The sequence below is a fragment of the Nuphar pumila genome, chromosome 12 (genome assembly GCF_984573655.1).
Source record: "Nuphar pumila chromosome 12, dmNupPumi1.hap1.1, whole genome shotgun sequence".
NCBI classification, from domain to species: Eukaryota; Viridiplantae; Streptophyta; class Magnoliopsida; order Nymphaeales; family Nymphaeaceae; genus Nuphar; species Nuphar pumila.
The window spans coordinates 73,288,714-73,298,929 of NC_143260.1; the positions used below are offsets into that span (position 1 = coordinate 73,288,714).

At 38.9% G+C, this 10,216-nt stretch overlaps 1 pseudogene across 1 annotated transcript; it reads right to left on the reverse strand.

Annotated features, from left to right (window-relative positions):
• Window positions 1–308: 308 nt before the first annotated feature.
• LOC149821019 (putative serine/threonine-protein kinase WNK5) lies at window positions 309–9,944 on the reverse strand (annotated as a pseudogene). Its single transcript, XR_016426415.1, has 8 exons — window positions 9,339–9,944; window positions 7,891–7,928; window positions 7,272–7,499; window positions 4,763–4,986; window positions 3,325–3,482; window positions 2,869–3,229; window positions 2,089–2,445; window positions 309–995 (listed from the first exon to the last, which is right to left on the reverse strand). The product of XR_016426415.1 is annotated as a putative serine/threonine-protein kinase WNK5 (transcript).
• Between the last annotated feature and the right edge of the window lie 272 nt (window positions 9,945–10,216).

The following is a 10,216-nucleotide window of genomic DNA, read 5'->3' on the forward strand; positions in this document are numbered from 1 at the left end:
CCTATTTCTTGATCACTTCCCCCCCACCCCCCTTATCACGTTGTTGCATGTAAAGTGGAACAACTTTCTTAAAAGTTTAAACTGACTTTTCCTATGTAACTTCCCTAAAAGCCGCCTGACTTGGTGAATATGGCAGCAATATTCCTTGGTGGCTTGATTTGTGGATGATCACTAGGTTCCTCCGACCCACAATTATGAATGTATGGAATTGTGGGGGGCTCCCGGATGTGCTATCCAAGGTCTTGCTTTGAAGGATAGATGGAAATGGTTATGGAAGAAATGAAGTCCTTATTACCACTTTTTCAGTAATCAAAGGACATGATCTTCATAAGTGCATTAAGCATTTTCACATATGAAAATGTTGTGTTTGTTCCTCAAACAAACACATCATTACAATTTATTTAGTTAAATTCACATTCAAACACTACATGTAAACAGACGACCTTCTCACCCTCTGGTTCATATCAAACCATGCTGCCTTTGGCTCCTCCCATTAAACCATTTCCCAGTATGCCTCCATTCACTAGAAAAGTTGCTTGGATCTTGAAAACCAATGTGTTCAACTGCACCAACAGTCTTGAAGAACCTCAGCTTCGTCACTTCCTCCAGCAGTGACTTGTGAGAAAGCTGGCTACGAAAATCGACCGATGAGCGCATCGTTAACAGGCGATTGCCGAAGGATGTGCCCTCAGTCATGCCAGGACCAGCTGCTACCGAGTCTGAAGTCTTGTCACTGTTACATTTCCTAATGTGATTTGGTATCTCCAAGCCCCGTGGACAGAACCTTGAGGATTTATTTGGCCGGCCATGTCCAGTTAGCTCATGGTTTCCCATTGAAGGGACATGCCGGAGGCCACCAAATTCTCTACCCCCAAAGTAAATGCCAGCATTCTCATTCTCATCACCAGAAATATGAGTCCAATTAGAATAGTGGCCAGAGAAATTGGAGCTCTGGGAGCTCTTATCGTCATCCTCATCATCATTGTATGGTTGATCTGCATGGATGACAAATGCATGGACCAATAACAAAAGTCATATCAAACACAAAATGCATCTAGCAAACCATAGAGCAAGTACTGAGCATAGATGATTAATAGCAACTTCTAATATCAATCATCACATTTTTCTTAGAAAAATGTGTTCTCAATATTGCTATATAGCCATACTGTCAATTTTGTGCAGATCAGGTAAAATGTTTATGTAAACGTCAACAGAGACCTGTAACAGGTCCTCTGCAGTAGTACTTGCTAGTTTTCTTTTTTTAACCTGAAGAAACCTCACCCCATGAAGACCTGGTTGTGCTGGCTCAGCCTAACCATAACTACGGTGGTGGTGGCGAAAAACTTCGCCCCTGGAGCTTATGCTGAGTGTCCGCTTGCACATAGAGAAGATGCCCATGGAATCGAACCTTGACCGCCCATCTAGCGTCTAAAGCCCCACCCCACTAGGCCAAGCCCCCCCTTGGGGCAGGAGTAATCGCTAGTAATTTAGATGTCGAACAAGGTGGTTTATGATGGCCAATGTACCACCACCTATAAGCAAATTTTGGGATCTAAAATAAGACCCTGAAGTTTCTTTTTTTTAAAGAACATAAGACCCTGAAGCTGAAGCTTCACGATGTCATGCATGTCAAAGATGTATCCAGATAGAAAATGGGAATAGCTTCTTGCAGAGCCATAATCTGCTGTCATGTTCATGACACTATATTGAAGTAGCTAAAAATCCAATGTGGGGATTCTTGCATCTTCAAATACCTACATGACATCAATGCTTAATTAGGTCATTACAATCTTATGCATGTTAATTCATTTTTAAATTTTTTTATAATGTGAAGAAACCTCACCGGGCACGAAGACCTGGTCGCGCTGGCTCAGCCTGCCATACCTATGGTTCGTCGTGCCGGCTGCCTAAAACTCCAAGGCTAGGACCCCTGCCCCCAGGGCCTATGCTACGCATTGGCTTGCGCAGAAGGGTGACGCCCATGTGAATCAAACCTTGACTGCCCACTACGCCAACACCCCTTGGGGCAGGTCCTAAAGTTGATTCAACTTAAAATCATGATCTTGGACATTTCATCTATAGACATACCTTGTAACCAATCGATTAGAGTTTTTGCATCTTTGTTTTGTAATTGCCAATCGGGAACTAGATGCCTCGGCAGCTGATCGAAAAAAATACGATGACCTTGGAAATCAGAGTAAGAAGGTGAGGAACTATCGAGATCGATGATGGAATCATCATCTCCTAAGATGAGGCTATCTTGATCTCCTTCTGGTGCATCATCTTTCCAATTGGGAATCAAGGCAGTGATCTCGGACTCGATGACTCCGGCTATTTCTGATGCATCCCGGTCTGAAATCTCAAGCTCCTTAACCATCTCCTCAGCTACCTCCATGGGAGTGTCCTTCACTATATCGAAAGCAAAAGACACATTTCTGATGCAACCTGCATTAATTTGTTTGACGTACAAAAAATGTTTAACTGTTAACAATTCTTGTGATCAGAGGATTATCCAAAAACTTAAGGGTGCAATAAAAATGGCATTTTGGTATGCATTTTTGTGTGTGTGTGTGCGCCGGCGAGCAAATGTGTGAATCAAGTCTAACATATTTACACTTTTTACATGTAAAATCCTTGTCTTCAACCTTTCTTTTTCGGATTTAGTATTGTTGTTTAGAATGATCAGACCCGGCGCCAACTCTATTTATACCATATCAAATTCGGATACAGATTTAGATTTGGACTTGCTTCCTAATATTTGGATTTAGATTGAGATCTATGATGATCCAGGCCGTATACCACATTCAACTAAAGAGGTCACAAAAACACACTGGATTGAGAGAACAAATTAATTTGATCCTTTCTTACCAAGTTTGTCAGCAATCTGGACCTTGAGGAAAATGGTTCCGTCGTCGGGGTCCCGTTTTCCGATGATGGTCATGCCGCTACTTGTTGGGTTCACATGGTGCTGCTTGGCCTTAGGCGATATCGGTGTACGTCTCACTTTCCCGGACACCGGAGTCGGGTTCGAACGTGGGCTTGAAGCAGGCGGCTTGCTAGAAAACGGCCTTGCCGGAGAATACTCCGGCACCCCATCATCAGAAAGGAGGAAAGGGTCCAGCAGCAATTCCTCGGCTGGTACCCTGTAAGGGGCACTCTCCAGGCACCTCCCCACGAACTTTCGGGCTTCTGGGTCCTTTATGCGATTGAAAGCCTCTGGTTTCCTTCCCTAGATGACCACAAGACCATCACGGTTGAATAAGGATGAATCCGTACGTGTAACATAGGATAAGAAACTAAGCTTAATTTTGGTTTGTCCCATACCGAGGTGACCTTCTTGTAGATCTGAGCAGGGTTGATGCACTAGCTGTAAGGGTATTCGGAAGTGAGCATCTCAAGCACACACATTCCAAATGAATATATGTCAACCAACTCATTGTATTCTTCTTCGTAAAGCTCTGGAGCCATAAATTCCGGTGTACCTAATCAAACAGAGCATATAGACATATGAGAAGTGCTATTCTACACACAAATACACACACACACATATATATATATATATATATATATATATATATATATATATATATATATATATATATATATATATATATGTGTGTGTGTGTGTGTGTCACTAGAACATGAGAACTGAAAAAAAGTGAGATCTAATGTGTGAACCATGATTTTCATGGATTTTTTGTTCTTTTCTCTTGAATCTAACAGTATGGATGTGATCTACATGCTTTGCTTTATAAAAACCCGTTCTTGAATCATCTTATTTTTTATACATAAATGAGATTTTTTAAGGCTTTAAAATCAATGGCTCATAATCATCATAAATATTCAAGCATTCAAAAATCACATTTTTCACCAAAAATACACGATCGAATGATTGATTCCTATCAAATTCCCCATGACAAACACATTCACATGGTTCGATTTGCAAAAAAAAGTGGTGTTCACTTCTCATATTTTAGTGACTTATATATATATATATATATATATATATATATATATATATATATATATATATATATATATATATATATATATATATATAGAGAGAGAGAGAGAGAGAGTAATACATATGTGCTAAATGGGTTTTTTTGGTTTTTTTGTTGTTTTACTAGGAATCCACACCTAAATCATGTGTTTTCAAAGAAAAAATGATATTTGGAGCCTTGAAATTTTACAAAGATTTTGGACCATTGATTTTTTCTAACCTTATAAAAACCCACTCATGTGTCAGAATCGAATGCTTCAAGATTTCATAGAACACATCTTTGGGACCAGAATTTAAAAGTAGAACGAAAAAAGCATGAAAAAATTCATTTAGCCTGTTTCATTTATCCCAGATGTATTATCCTATCACCATAGAAGAACCCATATATATATAGTTGAAACTATAAATTTTCACAATTTTTGAGTTTTTTTGTTGATGAAACCCTATAAGTATGATCTGCATATGCATTTCTTATTAGTAAACTGGTTTTGGATGATGTGATCACGATGTACACGTAGGTTTTTTAAGATCTTCAAAAATCAATATCCCACAATATAGCAAAATTTTATTACTAAAGAAATGTTACGTTCATGTTTTAAAAAAATAGTTTTTTGAAGAAATAAATTTTATCAAACAAATATACCTGTGAGGTCTAATTGATTGAGAACATGCAGCCTATACCCATAGTTTCTATTATATATATATATATATATATATATATATATATATATAGAGAGAGAGAGAGAGAGAGAGAGAGACCTATAACACTATGGGCAGCATGTGATTGGTGAAGGATTGCTGCAAGGCCGAGGTCTCCGATCTTGACTTCACCGAGGTGGCCATTGACGAATATGTTATCACACTTGAGGTCCCTGTGGATCACCGGAGGGTCGTGTCTGTGGAGGTACACCAGCCCCTCAAGTATCTGTCTGCACCAGTTCTTGATGGCGCGCATCTCAACCCGCTTGTACTTTTGCCTGTACCTGATCCAATGAGAGCTTCGTTATTAATTCATGCCAATAGCCAGCTACACTCTACATTTGCTCATAGTACTGCTAACGCTGCCCACATGTATATATGAAGACGAACTGGATCTTTTCTCATCTTCTTGCATGCAATCATAAACCTCTTTCTATCCCTCAACAACTGTGCACATGAATAGCTAGCCTTACAATAGGAGGGTAAGAACAGTGTTTATTTTTTACATTTCTGGTTTTTTTTTTAGAATCTAACCTTACAGATGTAATCTAAATGGACTCTTTAATAGGAATAGGCTTTTGGATGATCGGATTATGACATGTAAGCAGATTTTTATAAGGCTTCAAAAATCGATGACTCAGAATTTTTATGAAGTTAAAGGCTCATAAAACCATATTTTCAGAAGAAAAAACATGATCCAATATTCTAATCCTAGCAAATGGATTATACTAAACATCTCTGTAGGATCAGATTTACCAAACATGACTTAACATAAAAAATCAACACTGTTTACACCATATGAATGGTTACATGAAGCAATTTTCCTAATAGGAAACCATATATAGTATAACATAAGATTTATTCTCCAAGACGGTGAATAATCCATAGATCACGATTAATGAAAAAAAGGATTGCGTAGAAACCCAAAATATCGTGATGCTGTCAATTTTAGCACATGAAAATGGTAAGTAGAATGTCCAAAATGTTAGTTTTTGCTTGTAAATTAAGTGTACCACTATAAATCAAAGCGGTTCCATATATATATATATATATATATATATATATATATATATATATATATATATATATATATATATATAAAAGGTGGTTCATCAAGAAAGAGGCAGGTTAGAAAGACACAACATAAAATAATGATAGAGGGGCATATTATTGTATATGCTCGGTCGATCAAACTAACGAACACAAGTGGATATATATTTTATTCAGGTTTAGAAATTATCTTTCAGTTTCGGATCTTTCTGGGTCTTCGAATTTGTATTCCAAAAACCAGGTCGTCGGACTTTCCACCTCACTTCGAGATCACTTCCTGCATAGAAATTCAGACGTGCACTGTTCCCGACGTCGTGGGATTCTGGATCCAGAAAGGGGCTCGCTCCTTGAGAATCACTCTGCCAAATACAACTGACGGATTTTTTTTTTTTTTGCGTTAAACAAAAGGCAGACAAATACTGTCTGAACTCTGACTCTGAGATCAGGTCTGAATAGCTGACCAAATTATCATCGACAATGAATGGGTGGTTCGGCGCCTCTAGGGGGTTGGCGTAGGGAGGGCTTGGCTGTTAGAAGCAAGGTTGTTAAATGCGATGAGGCGAAGTGAGGCGTTGAGCATGTTATGAAGCGAGGCGTAAGCCTCGAGGCATTGAAGCCTAAGCTTCATGATCAAAATAATAAAATATATAATATTAATAAAATAGCACTGGTAAATGGTTTTTTAATATAAATATACATATATGAGTTTGTTATATACATATATGAGTTTGTTTGATGTTTGATTTAGTAAATATAAGGTTTTTGAAGGACTTGAAAAATAAATAGCTCTTAATTTTTTTAAATTATAACCTTGAATTTGTTTCCATCAAAAATGGCCTAAACAAAAAAAAATCTTAGTGATGCATATAAATATTTTTTTCTTGGACATATCAAATGCATACATGCAATAGAACTATCATGAAACTATAGTTTTTCAGCAATGCACTTTTGCACACATCTCTTACTTATATATAGCCAACAGGTATATGTAAATTTAAGTTAAGATTTTTAGTGGTTTACCACCACGCAATTAATCGAGAGCTATTAATGCTATTGAAACTTGCATCAAACATTTAGCTGAAATCATAGTGAGGGCAATCCAAACAGTGATATATTTGAAATTATTTTAGATAATTATGTATTCAAAGCAATTTCAAAACGCACCTGCCCCTCAGTACCTGCCCTTCAGTACCTTGAGCGTGTGCCTCGCCTGTGAGGCATACGCTTCAAGTATTGAGGTGTAGGCCTCTCACAACACTGGTTAGAAGGGCAGTCAAGGTTCGAGGTGTTGCTCGGTTTCAAGGACAGGAATCTTAGCTTAAAAGTTTTTCGCTGTTGGCATGACTATCATTGGTATGACAAGCGCGGCCAGGTCGTGTTATAAATCTAAAAAAAAAGGGTGGTGCAGCGTGGCTAGGTGATCTACTCCGTTGGGATTAGGGTTTTGATAGATTATCCATTGCGCAATTATAGAGTCGGGTTAGCATAAACAAGCGAGAGAGAGGAGGAGGCCACCCACCCCCGTAAGGTGCCAGAGGTGAACATCTCGGTGATGAAGTTGATGGTGCGAGCGTCGGGGTTGATCCACGAGGCGTAGAACTTGATGATGGAGTCATGGTCGAGGGTGCCGAGCAGGTGGATCTCCGAGTAGAGGCGCTGCAGCTCGTCAGGCGACCGCATCGCCTCCGCCAGCCTCACCTGATTCCACGCCACCTCCATCCCCGCCAGCTCGTCGAACGCCCTGTACCTGTTGTTTTTTCGTTCCAAGAAAAATCAAACAACAACCCGGATCCAACCGGATAACCTCGCCGAGAGAGCGACAAACTCATAGCAGACAAAAAAAAGGCAAAAAAACAGCAGCTAATTTTTGTGAAATTTTTGATTTTTTCTGGCCTTTTCAACGGCTAGAATAAATATACATGCAACATAAAATATAACAATAAAGGTGGCATTTTTCCTGTTAGATATTGACAGTAAATATCGTGATATATATAACATCAGGATATCTTGAAAATATCGCAACAGTTTAGCCGTTAAAACGGTGGCTAATATATAGGCAGTATTTTGAAAATATCGCCGATATCTTTCAATATAGTACAAAGATCTCTTGGAGAACGCCAAAAAAACACAATACGTACACGGTCTTCATCGCGCCCTTGCCCAGAACTTCGTTGAACTGCAAGTTCGAAATAGCAAATGATTAAAATAACCATAAAAAGTTTTTGATAATAACGATATATTGTTTTTTTCATGAAAAGGAGTTGAGTTCTCATGCCAATTAGCTATTTGCAAGGGACACGTTAAAAGTGTCAGATAAGCGAACTCTTTAGTTTTAATGATTTTCTTTATATTCTATTATTTTTATTAAGATTTGTATTGCACCCATAATGACAAACACTTTATTGGAAAAGTATGGTGGTATTTAAATTTTTCATTTTTTTCTCACATTTTTGTAGAATAATCTTAACAAAAAACAAATAGAGTAAAACATATAAGATTTAAGGGAAAGAAGAAAAGCATTAGATAACATGCAAAAATGAAACATCTAATTTTGAACGGGACTATTTCTACATAAACATTATTGCAAATATTTGTCAATACTTGGTTTTACCAAATAGTATAGAGTTTAATCCTTAGTTTGTATGGATCTATAACTGACAATGAATTTAATTTGATGATGCACATACTTTTATAAGGGTTAGTATCGGATAGAAATCGCCTTTTTCTCTTTCTTTTTGTTTTTTTTGGTAGATTCCGACCCTATGAATGCCATCTATAAGGCTTGCTTGTTTGGTATAAAAATGAGTTTTGAATCACATGATTGCTACATATAAGTACCCTTTTTTAAAGGCTTCAAAAATCAATGGCCAAAAGTATACCAAAATTTTTATGCTTCAAAAAACCATATTTTTAAATAAAAAAATCCACCACCCGATGTTTCATTCTTAGACCATGCTGAATACATCTACGTGGTCAGATTGAGATGCTAATTTAAAACTATGATTTCTAGCTCAATAGTTTTATTCTTCCGTTAGTACCAACATCTTTCAGGCTCATATTTTGCGAAATAAATATTGTTTTTTCATAAAAATCGCAAATTGGTGACTCGTGTCCATGTGAAAGTCAAAACCCCTTCGCGTCATTTTGCACGCTCGGAGGGTGGGTGGCGATAGCCTTTGACTTTTTGGGGATGCTTTCTTTTTTCTGAGACAAAAAACAAAAAAAAAGAACCGACCTCAATAATTCAATCATCTGTGCCAAATTACAACAATACCCGACCTTCCCGTAATCTTTTTCAAAATGACGAAGATACCATTCGCTCTGGTCTCACACGCCTGAGCGCTGGCCACAAACTTTCAACTGACGCAAAAACCCTCAAACCATAAGTTAGAACACCTTTCTCTCTCTCTCTCTCTCTGAGGGGTATCTTCGTTATTTTGAGGAAAAAAAGCTACGTCACAGGGATTCTTCAACTTGAAATCATGTCGTGGTTCTCTGTATACTATTTTAAGTAAAAAATTGCACAAACGTAACGTGTCTCGTGTCCTCGTAACATAGAAAAAAAAGAGCAAGGAAGGAAGCGTACTCGTCCGTACCGACCGGTGGGGTCGGTCTCGGTGTAGCCATTATCGTCACCAAACCCACTGCGCTCGAACATCTTCGGCCGCCGGAGAGGGGTCAGAGTACTCGTCAGAGAGAGAGAGAGAGAGAGAGGAAAGGGTTAGTATTTCTATCTCTTTTCTGGTGAGAGACGAGAAGGAGAAGGCGGTGGAAGCTAAATCCGAGGCTTTCCTTCGTGGTTCTCGTAGGAGAAGACGCGGAAGAGGAGCCAGGACAGCATCGAGTAGTCGATCCTCAGCATGATCCACGCCATCACTACCACAGATCGCGAGAAATCGAATTCCCTACCCAACATTGAGATCAAGAAAGGGAGAGAGATAGAGAAAGGGAAAACGAAAGGGAGGGAGATCTTCGCCAAATCGAGAAACCCGGGGAAACTTTTTCTTAGGGTCTTCCTTCTTTCCGCGACTTCTTTTGTTGTTTTCCGCTTCGTAGGGGAGAATCGAGAAGAAAAGCTAGTCTTAAACGGTGGGTTGGTGGTAAAGATGGGTCGCTCTGTATTTGAAGAATGGACGACCAGGCTTCTTCGTTACCATTTGCGAAGAAGAGGGGCAGAGGATGAGTCGTAGGGTAGGACGACGAGAAGAACAGAGGAAAGACAAGTTTGAAATGGAACCGCAACTCAAGAGGGGACCGGGGGGTGGGGCGGCCATAAAAAGACGGAACGCACTCGTATTTGGAAAACAACGTCCGCAATACTAATGAATAATACCAAATGACCTAAGCAGGTTATATGTTCCCCCCAACACGGGAGTTAGCTACATCTCATCTTCAGGGTCCCAAAGAGCACAAGTATGTAAGCATGTGTGTCTCGTATCCTCATGTTTGTCAGCATTAATTAGT